This window comes from Pipra filicauda, unplaced genomic scaffold (genome assembly GCF_003945595.2).
Source record: "Pipra filicauda isolate LSUMZ 115617 unplaced genomic scaffold, ASM394559v2 scaffold732_size125655_pilon, whole genome shotgun sequence".
NCBI lineage: Eukaryota > Metazoa > Chordata > Aves > Passeriformes > Pipridae > Pipra > Pipra filicauda.
In genome coordinates, this window is record NW_024104901.1 from 68,585 (window position 1) to 74,998 (window position 6,414).

The 6,414-nt window shown below is 53.3% G+C and overlaps 1 long non-coding RNA gene across 1 annotated transcript; it reads right to left on the bottom strand.

Moving 5' to 3' along the window:
* Nucleotides 1-877: 877 nt before the first annotated feature.
* Nucleotides 878-2,932, bottom strand: LOC113995910. The gene is made up of 3 exons (XR_003543572.2): nt 2,667-2,932; nt 2,258-2,353; nt 878-1,067 (listed from the first exon to the last, which is right to left on the bottom strand). It is a non-coding gene; the product is annotated as an uncharacterized LOC113995910 (long non-coding RNA).
* Between the last annotated feature and the right edge of the window lie 3,482 nt (nt 2,933-6,414).

The following is a 6,414-nucleotide window of genomic DNA, read 5'->3' on the forward strand; positions in this document are numbered from 1 at the left end:
TCCTATTTCTTTTTCCCCCCGTTTTCCTCTTTTTCATCTACATGATTTTTTTCGAGGAGTGGCAAACTGCTCAGAACACTCACATCCAAAGCTGGATTGCTCTGAAGGAAAAAAAAAAAAAAGCCTCTAAATATTGTCATTGGAAATATCCAGAATATTTCCAGGGCTCTGTGTTTGCAAAGCAACTCCCAAGCATTTGACTGACTAATTCCTGCCTGAGGCATGAGCTGACGGAGAAGATCCTGCAGGATGGGGATGGGACGTGACATCTCACTCCGTCCTCGTGTCACTGTGACCTTGCACAGGCAGGAAGTGGCTTTAAACTGGTCTGAATAAAAGAGATCTCTGGGCTGTGACCCGAATACCCAAAGGTTTAGAATTATTTTATCTCGCGAGCTGTGCAGCCCACGGAGTTTTCTCCGCAGGAGCGATGGGAAAACACCTGCACAACTTGGGGAAAATGGACTTTTTAGGGTGGAGAAGAGCGCCCACATTACCCCTGCAGATCTAAACCCAGGGGAGACTTTCACCACAAAATACATTTGCAAAAATATCCCGTGGACAGGGGAAGAGCACCAAGTGTTTGTGTGCACGTGGCAGGAGATGCAGCAGCATCCAAGCGCAGGGGACGTGAGGGACGTGTGACCCCTGCAGGTCCTTTCCAGCTCAGGATATTCCATGATTCGATGATCTGTCTCCACCTTCCTCAACCCAAAAATCCCTGAAAAAGAGAGAGAAACGGGACTCGGGCAAAGCAAAGGGTCCCGTGGCCACAGGATGGCAGCAGAAACCCAGCGATGCGGCCTCGATTCTCACCCTGCACTGAGGGACGTCCTCTGTCAGAGGCAGTAAATTGAATTATTTTATTGTCTGGAGGAGATTTCTGCAGTTTCCCATCCCGAGCTGGTGTTTCAAGGAGATGGGAAGGAGATAAAGGTGAAGATAAGATAAAGAGAAAGGCGGGTGGTGCCCACACGCCCTGTGTGTGCCCTCCAGGGCAGGGGCAAAGGGCTGGGGGTTAATTGGTGGGAGAACTTTGCTGCTTCATCAGAGACATTGCAGAACCACTGAACATTGATTTAAAAAAAAAAAAAACAAACAAAAAACAAAAAACAAAAAACAAACATAAAAAATATAGATATAAAGGCTGTTAGTCCACCTTCCTCCCTGCTCCCTCCCTCCAGGCCACAGCTCAGCCAACCTTCCCAGCCTTTTCCAGCCCATTGCAGGTGGGTCGTTGCTCTGCTCCCTCTCCCTCCCCTTTATTGACTCTCGGGCCGTGCCGTGCCCACCGGCCTGTGGGTTGGACAGCCCTGAATGCACAGCTGGGCACTGGGAAAGGAAAACCCCCTCCCTCTGCCCTGCCTCCCTCCCTGTGCCACCCTGCAGCTCCCCCCTCGAGGGCAGGGAGCAGCTTTTGGCCACCTCCACGGCTGATCTGCCTTTCTGCCTGGTCTCTCTGTAAGAACATGACCAAGGTTTGCCTTTAAAAGGCAAACATTAGATGATTTTGCAGGTCAGTAAGATTGGTAACCCCAGAACTAGAATTTTTTTGCTTTTTTTTTGTTAATTTTCCGTGTTTTGGAGCCCCTGACCAGCTGTCAGCGTTCAGACAATGAACTAAGACACAAATTGTGCATTCACACATCCCATGACCACAGAATCATGGAATAGTGTGTGGGAAGAGACCTTAAAGCCCATCTCATCCCACCCCTTGCCATGGGCAGGTCCCTTCCAGTAGCCCAGGTTGCTCCAACCTGGCCTTGGACACTTCCAGGGCTGGGGCAGCCACAGCTTCTCTGGGATCCAACCTGTGCCAGGGCCTCCTCACCCTCACAGGGAAAAATTTCTTCCTAATCTCTAATCTGAACCTATTCTCTTTCATTTTAAAGCCATGATCAGTCCCTAGATTTATATCCTGATAGAGACTTGTTTGACTTTTTTATCTAGCTTAATTCCTTGGCAGTATTGCCAAAGGCAAGCCATGTGCTTTTCCTGAAGCCAGATTTGGACTTTTTGGTCCAAGACCTTCTCCAGCCCCTCTGGAGCCTCTGATACTTCACCTGGATACAGAAGGAGACAACACTCGGTGTCCAGCCCTGCTCTTCTCCTGCTCTCAAAGCCACCCACCCCCTCCAAGTCTCCACAGTCACACTCCCAGGATTTGCAGAACTGCCCAGGGAACAGCACAGGAGTGGGAAAAGAGACCAGTGGAAAGCTGCAATTCACATTTTCCCCAGAGAGGCTCCAAGTTTACCTGCAAAGTCCTGGCCATCCCAGTTTTCCATCCAGACCTGCCAATAGTCCCAGCCCAGCTTTTCCTGTGCTACTTCAATGGCTGCAGGTGCAGAGGCTGGAAAGGAGATGACAGCCAGTATTAAATTAGTTATTTGAGCATTTCCACACGCACACCCCAGCAGAGAACTGCTGCTTCCTCTCCTCCTGGAGGAATTGTCCCCCTTTGAACTGGTTTTCCCATTTCCTGGTCAAGTCCTTGATTCACATGGAGCCTCTCATTTTAATAGTTTGCTGCAGGTTTTGTAAAGAGACCAAGGAAGAACAAAGGAGTCTGAAGCAGAACACGGTTTTCCCCAGACCTTCTGAGCAGCACCATGGCCTGGGGACACCACACCTGGGGCTGGGGGGTTCATGGGTGACACCATTACCTCAAACCTTGGGGTCAGGGGCCACAAGTGAGGCTGGAAAAGAGGAATACAGGAGCAAGAGTTGGTGGTTGGTCAGGTAGAGCGGCCAGATGAAAGTCCATTCCCTCCTTCTGACACTCCAAACTATCCTACCCAGGGGGCTGAGGAACCACAGAGCTGGAGGAGTGATGGGGAAAGAACTGGGATGTAACTGGGAGGCAGCAGCTTTGCTGTCACCCTCAGAGAGAAGAAAGGCCTCAATATTTGAGACCTGGGGGGGAAAGAATGAACTCAAAGCTCCACCAGTGAGTCCATTCCAGCCCCCTGCCCATGGCAGGGAAGGTGGTTGGTGGATCCAAACCTGCCCAGACCCCACTGTTGATGTGGAGCAGCATCTCTTGTGTCACAGAGGTCCCCACACCATTGGGAGCTGGTGGGTTTTGCACCTCCCTGTAGAGAAAGTCCATCCATGGTTTCAGGCTGTTTCTGCTCCCCAGGAGCCCATATCTCTCTTTAACCACCATTATCATCAGCAGAAAGACCTCCAGGGGGAAGGATGTAGAGATTCAGCAAACCATGGCCCTGAGGAAGGCAGTCCTGGTGTGATCCCTTTGATTTGGCCCTAAGAAATCCCATCAAAAGCTGCACTAAATTGCTGGCTCATAGGAAAAGTCATTTCATCCAGGCTTTGGGGGAGATCCATCCCCCCTTGGATACAGTATCTAGCCAGCCCACAACTTAATTGTTGTTTTGTAGATGAATGTGATATCTTGCCAATATTTTTGCCAGTGGTGGGTACTTTGAGCTTCTTTTACTTGCAGGATACAAAACCAAGCAACATCATATCACTCCACAGTTACCAAGGTAACTGGAGAGAAAGATAGAAGCGTCTGGGGTTGCACACTTTGTGATCTCCCTTCATTAGCTCATTTCTTTCCATCACTTTGCTTCCTCAGCTCCATTTCTCCCTCTGCCTTCAAACCACAGAAGAACTGTGAACCCACCGAGTCCCTCACGAGGGAGGTGACAGTGCCCAGAGGCAGGAAAACTGTTTGGGAGCTGTTTGCCAGCAGAGCTTCATCCTAGAGGACATTTGTACACCTCAAAATGGGAATGACGGAGGGGGAAAGTGTATGATGAAGAAGGAACTGACAGTGCAGTTGCTTGGTGGCCCAAAATGTTGGGGTTTGCACTCAGAAGACCAGAGGCCAAGCCATGATGTCCATCCTCCTGCCATGCCTGGCATTCTCGGGCTTGTGGCCATGGTCCAGCTGCCAGCTGGGATGAACTCCTCCAGCTCCCACACAGACCTGCCACGGCATTGCAAAGGGGGGAGTGTGCTAATCCCAGTGCCAGAGGGAAATCAGACTGGGAATAGACCTGATAAAGGTGCAGGGAACACAACAGCCTCCCAAATGCAGTGTTCAATAAGCACCCAGGTGATTATAACACAGCACAAATCCAATGCACTCAGGAGCACACAGGGAGGCTCCAGTGCTTCTCACAATTTGGGAACAAGGTTCCTCACTGGAGTTTTTTAATGCACTTGCAGGGCAAAGTGTCAGGACGAGCTGACAAATTTCTAGGAAGGAATCCTTGGCTGTGAGGGTGGGGAGGCCCTCGCCCAGGTTGCCCAGAGAAGCTGCGGCTGCCCCTGGATCCCTGGAAGTGCCCAAGGCCAGGTCGGACGGGGCTTGGAGCAACCTGGGCTAGTGGAGATCCTGCTTTAGTCCCTGTGCACTGCAAGAGAGAGGAGGGTGAGGGAAGGCAGGAACACTGGGACCTGTGCAGCCCTCCAGGCCTCTCCCACGTGCATTTTCTGTCTGCCCTGGCAGTGCTGGCACTGCTCAGCCAGGAGGCTGCTGGGGCACTGTCTGTACCCCGGCACCCCAAGCGCTCTCCTCCTCGGGGCCTCACACTGGTGGACGTGGAAAGCCCCTGTGGTACCTCAGGGCTGTTGCACAAAGCAGTTGTCTGTGGTTTGTGGGTCCCTCAGTCCCCCTGTCACGCTGCTCTTGGTGCCTTTAGTTTCTAACTTCAATCCCCAGGGAGAGAGAGGCCACCCAGCACAGAGCTCCATGAGCAGTGTCCCCAGCCCCTGCTCACACAGCCAGTGCTGAAGGGACAGAGGGAGAGCAGCACTGAGATCCTGCTGGAGAACACAGATTTACTGGGAGGGAGGTCATCGAGGGGTGGGGGGACACTGGAAAAGAGCCCAGAGGAGGATCCTTACCTGGGGACTCCCAGCTGGGACCTGAGGCTGAAGGAAGAACAACTCCAGCCTTTGCCATCTGCCGGAGTTCAAGGATTGGGATCCTGGGGCTTCATTCCTCCTCCTTATCAGCTTCAATCCCACTGCAGCCACCTCTTGGTCAGGGATGTGCTGACTTATGGGGCACCACGAGCTGGGCAGTGACCTCATGGAGACCTTGCTCACGCTGAGTCCTGCTTGGGATGGGCTGCAGGAGGTGCTGAAACAAAGCTCCCCCTGCCTGGCCCCACACCCCCAGCAGACACACACTGAATGCAAAACTGCACCCAGAAAACAGCAGCTACACACAGATCAAGCCCAAACTGTGTCCCATTCTCCTTATTTTACTCTCTCTTCCCAGTCCCAAAGACGTGATCCACTGATAAACCTGGACAACGTGAGGCACAGCTCTCAGGGGGCAGAACCACCCTTGCACACACCTCCCCTTTACACCAGGTGGTTTCCACCTCCAGCCCCTCCTTGTCCCCTGTGTGTGGTGCCAGGGGGTGAATCCCCACCCTGGGGACACCAACCCCCTGCCAGCTTGTTTCCTTTGGGTGTTCCACTTGTTCCAGCCACACACCCCAACCCTGAGCTGCCTCCTCATCCACACAATGCTCTCAGTGCCCAGGAAGGGTGTCCCGGCCAGCAAGGACCACGCCACAAACATGGGAACACATCCCATGGAAAGAAAGGAGGGACAGCACAGGAGGGACAATATCTACAGCCTTCCTGGGGGACCAGCAGGGGCACAGGAGCAACGGGCAGGAACTGATGCCCAGGAAGTTCCACCTGCACAGGAGGAAGAACCTCTTCCCTGTGCAGTGACCCAGCCCTGAACAGACACCAGAGAGGGGGTTCAGTCTCCTCCCCGGGGATATTCCAGATCCCTCTGGACACATCCTGTGCCGTGTGCTCTGGGATGGCCCTGCTGGAGCAGGGAGGTGGCACCAGGTGACCCACTGTGGTCCCTTCCAGCCTCACCCAGCCTGGGCTTCCGTAGATATTTCTGGAGGCAGGGGTTGGGTTTGTCCCAGCAGCATCTCCTGGGGGTGACAGCAGAGCCCTCCCTGATCTCTGGGGGCCTCAGGGTGGCTTTGGTTGCTGCTCTGGGTTGGACACAGCACCAGGAGCATTTCCAGCTCCCTGCCTGCCCCCACCCTGCCACACTGCCGTGTGCCAAAGCCATGCCCAGGGCACAGAGCAGCTCAGCCAGGGCCCATCTGTGCTGCTCCCTCTGGGACACACCCCAGGCACTGCATTTGCTGTGGGGAAGGGGATGGAAAAGCTGGGAATGGGAGAGTTCTGCAGCCTGGCCTTGTTCTGACCAAAACCAGGGGTTGTTGCTGAGCTTCCTGCCTTGTATCCCAGAGCACACCAGCCTGTCCCAGTGCCCACTGGGAAGGAGATGCATCCTGGCCTGCTTTCCAACTTCTTTTTTGTTCCTAATGCTGCTTGTCTCCCGGGCTGTGCATTCCTGCTTCTCTTTCCATCTTCTCCCTTTGAGGAGGAAAACAA